Below are 11,575 nucleotides of genomic sequence, written 5' to 3' on the forward strand. Positions count from 1 at the left end.
TCTGGTTTCAACCTCTGTTCTGCCCTGTAGGACCTTAAGCAAAATACTCAGGGAACTTCAGGTTTCTGAATACATGTTAGATATCTAAATATCCTTTTGCATCTGGTCCTTAGTTTCTCTGGGCACGTCTACATGTTCATTAATGTGCTTTTGATATTGTGCATTAAGTTTATTATCTCTAATATGAGGTACTATATAAAGGTGCAGTAGCTGTACTAATGCACAGTAGCAAAGGCAAACTTTTTTGTGAAGCTTAATGCGCAGTAGACTAATTGTATTGCGCATTAGGGTATTAGCCCAGTTTTTGCTGTGATGCACTAATGCACAGTAGAACAGTCCACTGCGCATTAAGGCATCTCATGTAGGCACGCCCTCTGTGTCTCAATTGTCCCTCTGTAAATTGAAGCTGATAGCACATCTCTTCCTCATCTCCTTTTTTGCTGCCAATGTGTGTTCAGCATCCATTTAAACAATTAACTTCATAGCAAAAAAAGGAGGTGACATTTCCCCCCTGCAGGAGCAAACCTCTGGTCACCACTCTTGTACCATGCACTGGCACCAGCACGGGTACCACACTGGGCACTGTGCTCTCCCCTCCCCATGGCCAGAGCTGGAGTCACTGCAGTGAAAGTGCAGGATGAAGCGTGCAGGGAGGAGGAGAACAGGACAGTAAGGTCCCTCCCTAGGTCCATTCTGGCAACTGTTCCTTAGGCAGTGCCCAGGGCTCATGCCCTGCTCACCCACCCATTGTTATGCTATTAGTCAGTTGGAAGCCCCCACTAGATTTCCGTCATGTGTTAGACTAGCTCCCTATGCTCCAGCCTCACAGTGTTCTTATTTGCTTCACACACACAATACTGCTGAAGGATTTTTCACCAGGCAGATGCTTTCTTCCAGGAAACAGTGGAAAACATTTTGTTTGGGGCAAGCAGCAATTCTGGTCCTGGCTCTCTCATTCCTTCCCATAGATATATGTATGGTTGCAAGATTAATATGTCCATTCCTTTTCTTTTCCTTCTGCTCCAGCTGCCAGTTGGTGTCAAATTGGTGGAGCAGACTTAACCTATCATCAGAGTTGGCCATCCAGTGAATGGATGGATGCATGGAGCTCATGACTGGGACCAAGTTTTGACCAAGTTACTATTTTGGTCAGTACATGTATCGTGTGATCATTACAGAAATCTGTTTCTGTCTCATAAAGGAAACTGTACAATTAAGCTTGTCAGAGCTAAAGGACTTTTTTGCATGCCTTATAGCTCTAAGAAGGGGGTTCATAGATTCATAGATGCTAGGGTCAGAAGGGGCCTCAACAGATCATCGAGTCCAACCCCCTGCCTAGGCAGCAAAGAGTGCTGGGGTCAGCTGACCCCAGCCAGATGCCTGTCCAGCCTTCTCTTAAAGACCCCCAAGGTAGGGGAGAGCACCACCTCCCTTGGAAGTCCATTCCAAATTTTGGCCACCCTTACCATGAAGAAGTTTTTCCTGATATCCAGCCTAAATCTGCTTTTTGTCAGTTTGAGACCATTGTTCCTTGTTACCCCAAGAGGCACCCTGGTGAACAGAGCATCTCCGATCCCTTGCTGCGCACCCTAATGAATTTGTACGTGGCCACAAGATCACCCCTCAGCCTTCTCTTGTGGAGGCTGAAGAGGTCCAGGTCCCTTGGTCTCTCCTCATAGGCCTTGTCCTGTAAGCCTCTAAGCATATGAGTGGCCCCCCCTCTATAGTCTCTTGAGTCTATCAACATCCTTCTTGAGGTACGGTGCCCAAAACTGAATGCAGTACTCCAACTGTGGTCTGACCAATGCTGCACACTGGGGAAGTATCACCTCCTTGGATCTATTTGTCATGCATCTGCTTGGAGTCTACTATGACTCCAAGATCCCTTTCTGCTTCTGTGCCGCTGAGAGGGTCATTTCCCAACCAGTAGGTGTGCTGGATATTATTGCACCCTAGGTGCAGCACCCTGCATTTGTTCTTGATGTACTGCATCCTATTGTGTACTGCCTACTTTTCTAACCTGTCTAGGTCTGCCTGCAATCATTCCCTACCCTCCAGAGGGCACACTTCAGCCCACAATTTAGTATCATCCACAAACTTGGGCAGAGTACACCTCACACACAGATCTGAGTCACTGATGAAAAGCTTTTTAGGTTCCACTGAGATTTGAACTCAGATCACTGGATTCAGAGTCCAGCGTACTAACCATTACACCATGGAACCCCTTGTACAGCTCTATAAAGGAAAGACATTCTCATACTGGGAGTCAAACCCCTGCCACCTGGGTGAAAACCACGAATCCGAACTGCTAGACCATGTGGGAACGACTAAATGGAAGACTAGCAGTGGATAGCTTCAATCCATTGACCTCTGGGTTATGGACCCAGCATGCTTCCATTGCACCACTCTGCACTAAAAGCTTAGGTTCCACCGAGAGTTGAACTCAGATTGCTGGATTCAGAGTCCAGAGTGCTAACCATTACACCATGGAGCCCCTTACATAACTCTCTCAGGGTGTTTTGTTATAGAGAAGAACAGGGGTTTGGAGGCAATAGTCTCTCTGTCTCGCTATCTCTCTCATGCATTAGCCTGGTCTGTTCATGACTAGACTATCCTCTTAAGTCACACAGTAAAAGGGTAGACTGCAGGTCCTATGACTTTCACCGATTACCTGATGTCTAGCCTGCAAGTCATGTGACTTTCATTTATAGTCACAGGTTGGTTTCTGGGAGCTCCAGATTGCCTGCTTTTAAAGAACCAGTAGGGATTACAGACATCGTGGCAGAGAACTCCCTAGGGAAGAGGGGGAGGTATGCAACTCTCTTTTAAGTCAAATGCCAACATGGAAAATAACTAGGGGAAAATGTAACTTGAACTTATCTCAAAAACAAGTGTTCTTTGGGTCAGTTTAAGGATTTGGCAGAAATTCAGTTTTGATTTTATTCCAACTGTTTTATCCATTCTTTTTTATCCGTGCTGACTGAACTCATGCTGAAACTCACCCCGCAGAGAAAGAGAAGGTAATATCTGTGCACTATTTAAATTTAATTTAAACTTTATGAATTTCAGCAGGTCTTAAGTGATGCATAGGCCTTGAGTTGGAACCTGCATAGGGGTGAACGAATGGATGAGTAAATAAGAAAGAGAAGTGAAGTAAATTACTGGCACTTTTTGCAAGCTTGTATAGACTGCAGTGTACCATGTCAGCACAAAACACCTTTGAGTCTGTATCAACAAGTTCAGATTTGAAAATGAGGATAAATTGCCTTATATTACCACAGCTTTGTGAAAAGATAGAAGTTTCTGGATGGGATCTACAGCTTTCAGGTTCAGGTATCAGCTGCATAATTTCCTGTGTGATTTCAACACACTAATCTTTTTTTCAGTGAGCTGCTTTGCATACTGCATATGCCTTATATAAGCACGTTGAGGTTATAAATTAAAAAATATGTATTTTTTTGGCAGAAGATTGCTGGCACATGACACAGCGTTCAGAGCTCTTAACCATAGCTGAGATACAGATGTTCATTGCCCATATAATCTTTCTCGTATCAGATAATCACACCAAGCCAATTCCTTTATCTTAAGCACCTTGTTGTGGGAACAGAATCCTGAGTGCATGAATTGCCGAGTTCCCTTACGCTTTTTATAACAGGCATTAAAAAAAAAATCCAACTGGGCGCCTAAATGAAAATCAAACATGCAGGATGCCTACGATAAGAAAGGAGAACCACTAACACAGTAAAAATATAGACGGAGATAAACTGGAAGCCAGCCAACAGCACACAGCCATATGGAGACTAAATAAAACCAGGTGAGGTTTCTTCTATAGTGGAATGTAAAATGTGATTGCATTTGAGACACAGATGCTATTTTCTTCAAGATCATCCAGAGATTTTCATTCTTGTTATTTGTTATTTTATTTGGCTTGGCAAGAGGCTACAGAGCAGAGTGCTGACTGGGTGAAAAAGGGCATACTGCAGCAATGGTGTTCACAACATGAGAGCAATACTTTTGTCACAACTATGGGGACAATCTATTCTCAAAAGAGGATTTTGCTCTACCAGAACGGATCAAATTAAAAACAAATGGGGAAAGCTCAAGGGAGAAAATAATATTACGTCACCACCCATCCTCAGAAGTGATCTAGGTATCATAGAAGCAGGATTGGAAGGGACCTTGCAGATTTTCAAGCTAACCCCCTGCCTGGACAGGAAGGGCAGGCATTCTATAGGATTCCCATGCAGTCTCCCACCCAAATCTGAACCAGGCCCAGGCCTGCTTAGTTTCCCAGATCACATACAATCAGTCCCATCTGGCCATAGGGCATAGTGAACCTTAACCACAGGGTGAGTCAAGAGTCAAGCTCCAGTGAAAGGCAGGAGTTCAGGCACATCTCTGTGTTTAGCACTTCCTAGCTCCTGGTACTAACAGGCTTTCTGAATTGCTGTTTGGAGGTACTCCCTACTCCCCTTTCTTTGCATAGAGTACAGAGGTATCTCTGAATTTTGATAATTGATTGTATAGGGATCACAGGGGCTCAACTTTGGCAAAGGAAATTTCCCTCCTGGTATAACAGTGCCCAATGCCTTATAGGTGCCTACACAACTGCTTTGAATTTGGGCCTATCATGACCAAGTTCATGACAACATGGCATGTGCCGTGGTCCATGCCATTTAATTAGCTGACATTATCAAAATCTGCAGTTAATTTCTGTATTTGATGCTGAACCCTCCTGCTCCAGGTGTCATGGCTTTGGACTCAACAGGAAACAAAGTGTCTTTCTGCACTAAGGATTAAACTTTCAGCAGGCTGCATAGCAGTGGAGCTCCCTCTGCCTTTGCCCTAGGCAGCAGTGCTGTTCCACTGCAGGAAAAGGGAACAGGATTTGTCAGTCCTGCCCAAGAGCTCAGCAGTCTCAGACAATCATACAGTCCTGCTCTCCAGGGCTGCCCTGTCATCTAGCGTGCTGGGGAGAGGGGGCCTCAGTCGGTGTGGAGGGGCAGGTTGAATGAAGCGGTATTATGTGGATTGCAAAGGCATTCTTCCCAGTGGACAAAGCACCAGCTGTGGGGGAAGCTTGTGCAAATCTGTAGCCCATTTTTCAACTCCCCTGTCTCTATCCATTGGCATCTGGATTTTCAGCATCAGTCACTCTGACTGCCTGCTGGTTCCAGGATTAAGAGATTTGTTGAGCTCCAATGTGTTGCGAGGCCTGTTTTTTCTTTTGTTTATTCCCCTCACTTATTCTGAAGTGGCATAACCATTTTTGGAACATCTGAACTCTGGTTTCCCAGGGATTCTGCTGCAACATCTGTAGCACATGGAAGCTGTTCATTCCTTGGAAAATCTCAGTTATCTATGGCAGGTTCACCTGTATGCAATTGTTGGTCATGTCTAGTTGGCATTTTCCCTCTTTTCTCTCTTATCATTTTATAGATCGCTTTATTCACTTTCAAGGGTTTCAGTTACATGAATATTCTGGAAGCCTGCTGCTTCCTACATGGAAAAGCCAATGAACAATCTGGTTCCTCTCTGATTCATTAGATCATTGTTTCATGGCCTGGACCTCCTCTGCTGCTCCATCTTGCTATAAGTTTGTTAAGTTTTTTTCCAGTTTGTCACGGGCCTTTGTGGGGGGAGAGTTAAGATTAATTTTTTAGTATGTTTTGTCCAAAAGGCGTATTAGGTTGTTGCATATTTTGAAATGTTATTTCTTTGGTTGTGGCTTTTCCTCGTTTGCTTTGTTTCAAGAAAGGAAAGTTGGAACAAAACCTCGCTGAAAGCAAACTCAGGGGGCCACCCTGGCTCTGTGGACCTCAAAGGTAAAACTCCCGTGGTCCTCAATTTATACTCAGGGTTACATCCAAAGTGATGGTTACAGCCATATCCTTGCATTAGGTGAGGAACAGGCAATAAGTTCTTCATGTGTTCATAATGGGTTGCTTTCCTCTCTGCCATCCTTTGTCTTTAAACTCTGAGAAAAATTCATATCACATGAGAAGTAAATGGAATGGAACTACACCAAAGAAGAATTTGCCCTTTTGTGTCATTGTACTGCAAAGAAAGCAAAATCCCAAGCACACCCGACCCTCATATTTATGATGGGAGAAAGCTTAATCATGAACTTCCCATTGACCTCTTGTCTGCTCTCCTGTGTGTCCTGCCTTCATTGAATCCCTTTCAAAATCCACCACCTCCTGTATTTGTGTCCTCAATGGCAATCTCAGCAGAGTAGCCACTGCCTATGTGGACAGGAATTAGACTTCTTTCTTAGTCCTACTGGGGGTTGTTCTGTCTCTTTGTGTTTGGAAAAAAAATACTTTCAGCTGGTTATTCAATGGAAAAGTGATTTATGGGGTGTTAGTGTCCTGATTGGCTGAGCTTGCACAGCTACAAAATGTAATAGGGTGTAGCTGGGTACATAGAGACATTTGGTTCATCTCAAACTGTGGGCACAAGAGCAGTAGGATACTTTGGCTTTGACATTGCAACTTCCTTTAATGTGTTTTTAAAGACAGCTTTGGATGAAATTGGAGGGGTTTCATTAACTTAGTGAAACTCAAAATGAAAATAATTGAAAACAAATGTCCTGGATCCTTTCCTTCATTGTGCAATTGCAAAAGTCTGTCAATGACATCCCAAGTCATTCAAGACTCTAGTTATGCTGTTTTAGATACTGAGGCCAATGCTTTTCTTTGGTCTTTTTTTTACAAGGTTTAGGCATCAGCTGGCAATATAGAAAAGGAGAGAGAAGTGAATTTGCTGCATGTCACCATGCTGAACAAACAAGTGATTTTAGGAATGCAAGCAACTTGTAAAGATTGGGGAGATGGGTAATTGTAAAGGGAGGAATTGTGAAATGGGAAACTGCAGCTTAAAAAAGCAGTTAAGTGACTTAAGGTACCTAAATCCCAGTTTCAAAACAGACTGAAACCCAATCCATGCATGTGAAGCATTTAAATAATTTTAAGCATCAGAGTCTCAGAAGCCCAAGTCTCACTGAAAGTATAGTAAGGGACACATCTTTTGCCTTTACTAATTAAAGTAAGTTTTTACCATGTTTTACCCATGTTCAACATCTCAGAGCCCATACCCCCTGGAAGAGACATTAAATCTGTATTCCCCTTCAGATTGAGTATCATCAGCAAAATATGTAACTAAGGTGCAACTCGATCATGATTGATATGCCAAAAAATGTGACTCGGGTTTTCAGATCACAGGATGTATTTGTTGGGCTGGAGATTAGAATAACCATCTTTTTCACTGTTAAGCTGAGCAACTTTGCTCTGGAACTGGTAAGAATTCATAAATATGGAACCACATGCTGACACCTCTAGAAAGCCACTTTTCAGAGAAGAATAGTATTCCATGTGAAATTCATCTCTGTACAGAGAAGTAGCACTAGGCCTCTCTAAATTCACTCCCGTGGTAGCTAAGAGCAGAAAATAGAGTAGGATTGCATGTAGCTTTCTCACCAAATCACAAGTGCCCAGCAGTCTTTCAAACTCAGGAAGGCAATGTGTTTAGTATTCTGCCACAGACCTGCTGTGTGATTTCAGTCAATCAGTAAATCACATCTTTTTTCCTACTTCCACCTCTTGTCTCTCACTTTGCTTTTCTTCCTATTTAGGCTGTAACATGTGTGGAGCAGAGGTTGTCTCTCATACTGAGCTGCAGCTACCAGGGACTGTCCGAATCATTGTAGCTCTCCAATTCTTTTCTGAAGATTTGGAGAGCTTTGAATCGATTTGGACCTTTTTATTGGTCCCCTGATTCAATTCGGATTCAGAGATTTGGCCATCAAATCAGGCCAAATCTTCTCTGAATCAAATCACCACCTAAAGATCACACAGCCCTACTGGGCATGTCTACGTGTTCATTAATGCGCAGTAGTTGCTATGCATTTAGTTTAGTACTTGTTTAATGATATACAATGGCGATGCATAGGGGTGCACATGGGTGCATGTGTACCCCCTGAGATTGGCAGTTCACCCCCTGACAGGAGTGCTGTTGATGCTGCCAGTGCTGCCTGCAGGCAGTTGCCGCTCGTCACACCCCCCCCTACCCCTGACATCACTGGCGGCATCTGCGGGGTGGTCCCTGATTGTTGCTGGCCACCACCAGAGCTGCTGCTGGTGTCCACTGGTCAGTGCTTGCCCTCCCCCCCCCATGCTGACACTGCTGCAGCTGCCTGCAGGAGCTCCCTGCTTGCTGCCGCCATACCCCCCACCACTGCCACTGCTGCCACCACCTGTGGGTGGTTGCTGTGCCCCCCCAGCTTCCAGGGGCATGTGTCGTTCATGATAAAGTACTAACTAAATGCGCAGTAACTACAGTAGTACTGGTGCACAGTTTTTTTATGACGTTTGTGCACAGTGTTATTAGGCTACTGCACTGTAAGCATGTTGTATAGATGTGTCCATTGTCCACAGACGAGAAGCTATGGAGAGTCAGCTTAATGACTGCTCTGACTGAATAGTGGGATGCTGAGGAGCTTGACTGGAGCTGGGAAAAGCTAGTCCCCAATAGTGAAATGAGGGGTGGGTGACTGGGGCATCAGCTGCTACCTCTGCTGGCTTGGCCACTGTTGCTGCCACCAGTCCAGCTGCCATCATTGCCCCCACTGCCACTCCAGCCCACAGTGCAGAACTAGGTTGTTACATTTCGGCTTGTCCTTCCAGCTTGTCTGCAAGGATTGGGAGGTGGAGAAAATGGAAAATGCCAAAACTGGACTAAAGGAAGGAGAGAGGGCAAAGCAGTGTCGCAGAAAGGGCTCACGGGAAGACAACAGGAAAGACTCACAGAATGACGCAGGAAGCTTTGCATTCTGGGAAGGGAAGTGGGTTAAACACAGGACCTGACAGTACCAGAGACACTAGCTGAACTAAAAAGCCTTCACGGCTCTAAAGACAAGCCAGGAGTTTCAGGAGAAGGACCTTGGACACTCAAGGAGACTCTGACTTAGACCCAAAGGACACTTTAGAGTGGTAAAGAAACCAAGGCAGGAAAAATGCAGAGAAGTGTTTACTATGTTGTCTAGATATTCATATTTCTTATATTTCTAAGCAAAGAGTAATGGTGGGTTACAATTCTGTGCAACATCTGCCTGCATCTCTGTTTGCTTTATTTATCTTGTGTCCCTGAAGGGTTTAACTGTAAACCCAAAGTACCCAAATGGCTGGAGTTCTGCAAGACATGCCTAAGCTACTTGGTATCTGGGGGTCAGTACGCTTCTAGAGGCGTAAGGCAGATGGGTTGAGAGGCCCTGCTTTGTAAAGGAAGCAGACAAGGCCTATGTCTAGGAAATGTGCCAGAGAGGCCAAGGGAAGAAACAATGCTGCTGCCTTTTCAGACCAAGGAATGCTTAAAAGTACATGGGTCCTCTGGATTGAGACCAAAGGCAGCTGCCTGGTGAATGTCCATAGGGGGAGCTCTGTCAGGACTGTGACAGAGCATAATTACACCATTCCTTTACAGAACAATTCAGACCATAAATTAGGAGTGCATGATTGGAGGGGTCTCTTTTCAGTTCTACACAGCTTTGTTTGGAATGAGTAGCCAAAATTTTAACAAGTCACTCTGGTAGATCAGAAAAGCCGTTGGACATGGATTTCTCATATAAAGCCAATTGAATGCTATTATAACCCACAGTATATCTCCTGAGTACAGGATTTTCTGGTAAGACACATATACAATGTTCTTTGTTAATATATGCAAGTGACCACAAGGAATGCAGCAGTTCAAACTTCAGCTTTTATAACCTGCAAAGAACTGAGAGTGAAAAAAAATCAGTTGACTTTGCAGCCCAAAATGTTTTATCCATGCAGGTCTGGTGTAAATATCAGCTCACCTCCTGACACAATTCCAAAAATTCCTGTCTGAGTCTCAAAAAAGGATCAACTCTTTATTCACTGAGGCCAACTCGAGGCAGAGCACACGCAGTCCATATTGTTCAAATTTCCAGATTTTAATAGCTTCCGCAATCCACTTTACAGTCTTGCTCAGTTTGCATTTGAATCTTCAAGCTTTCCCATTTCTCTACTTCCTGAATCACACTGGCCTCAAGTCCCCACATTTAGAGCTCCTCAGTCCTAAACCCTGAAGGACAGAAGTTATACATAAACCAGTTTCAAAATGGCTGAAACTGGTTTAAGATAAACCTGGTTGAATATAGTATGAGACTTAACTGATTTGGGTCAAACAGGTTTATGAAACTTTGGTCCCAGAACCCTTCTTGGTTCAAGTCATGAACAACTTGTGCCTCTTAAGGCTGGGGGGCATGGTGACCACCCACAGGCGGCGGCAGTGTCAGCAGCAGGGGCATGGCAGTGGTAAGTGGGGACATCTGCGGTGAGGGCAGTGCAAGCAGGGACTGCCCACAGGTGGCTGCAGTGGTGTTGGCGGTGAGGGGAGGAGGGTGACGAGCGGCAGGTAGTGAGTGGAGACTGCCTGCAACCACCGTCCATGCTGTTCGTGGTGGTGAATGGGGACTACCCGCTGCCACTGCCGCATTAGCAGCAAGGGGGGGAGGGGGGTGGTAACTGCCTGCAGAAGCTGGTGGCAGCTTTGGCAGTAGCCAATCTCAGTGTGGGAGCACATGCCCCCTTGTGCCCCCCCTCTGTGTTGCCTATGATTCAAGTTAAATCACAGTCCCCCAGCATCCCAGCATGCTTTCCAGCTCTGGGCTGGAGTGTGCTGTCTGTTCCAACAGAGGAGGACTGGGGAGGAGGGGGAGGCAGGGACTGCCCCCAAACAAACCCTGGCTGGGGTCTGGGGCCAGGGAGCAGGTTAAACACCTCTTTCCCTCTTCTAATTTACTGCTGGCTGCAACTGTGGACTACGAATCCCAGAGACACCTGGAAGCAGCCCCTGCCTGTGCCTGGAAGCAGGAAGAGTCCTGCTTCCGTGAGTCTGGACCGCAAATCCTAGAGACCTCGGGGGCAGCAGGAAGAGGAAGTGAACACACAGCCCATTCTGGCTATGTGCCAGAGAGCCATGCTTTACTACCTCCTGGCTTCTGGCCTGATCCACTACAGGCATGTGGCTGCATTTCCTGAATCAAAAGTAAATGTGTGTTCAGCTATTTCTCAGTTTAATCTCTGAAGCTTAGATTAGCCTGCAAAGACTGAATCAATTCAGCCTCAGGCTTGTTGACTGTCTGTACTTGGCCTGAATGTTTTACACTCTCTAGGTGTAATGGTTTCTCATGCTATACCTCCTTTTATGCTGGCACAAAGGGCCTAGTAAACTAGTGAAAGGGCCTATTAAACTCAGGAGCCCTCTGAGTTGCGAGAGCCTCTGCTTGGTACAGAGAGATGTGAGATCTCTACCCTTGTCCCCTCTCCATCCCTAGGACAGCGAGTGAGTAGATAATATGTAATATGGCCTAGAAAATGGGACATGCCTAGAGCTGCCCTATTTCTGATGGCTGAACAACCCCACTGGGCAACTGGCAATTGTACTAAAGTTAGTGCACTTCTGAGGGGCAATAGGCAGTATAACATGATGTTTGCTTTCTCCTTTGATCATGTCTTGGGCTGAGCACAACTTAGTTGGGCCTGAGACCTGAATG

The 11,575-nt window shown here is 45.2% G+C and overlaps 2 non-coding genes across 2 annotated transcripts; both read right to left on the reverse strand.

Annotated features, from left to right (window-relative positions):
- Positions 1–2,151: 2,151 nt before the first annotated feature.
- TRNAQ-CUG (transfer RNA glutamine (anticodon CUG)) lies at positions 2,152–2,223 on the reverse strand. Its single transcript has one exon. It is a non-coding gene; the product is annotated as a tRNA-Gln (tRNA).
- Positions 2,224–2,422: 199 nt separating this feature from the next.
- TRNAQ-CUG (transfer RNA glutamine (anticodon CUG)) lies at positions 2,423–2,494 on the reverse strand. The gene has a single exon. It is a non-coding gene; the product is annotated as a tRNA-Gln (tRNA).
- Between the last annotated feature and the right edge of the window lie 9,081 nt (positions 2,495–11,575).

Source organism: Alligator mississippiensis, chromosome 8 (assembly GCF_030867095.1).
Source record: "Alligator mississippiensis isolate rAllMis1 chromosome 8, rAllMis1, whole genome shotgun sequence".
Lineage (NCBI taxonomy): Eukaryota > Metazoa > Chordata > Crocodylia > Alligatoridae > Alligator > Alligator mississippiensis.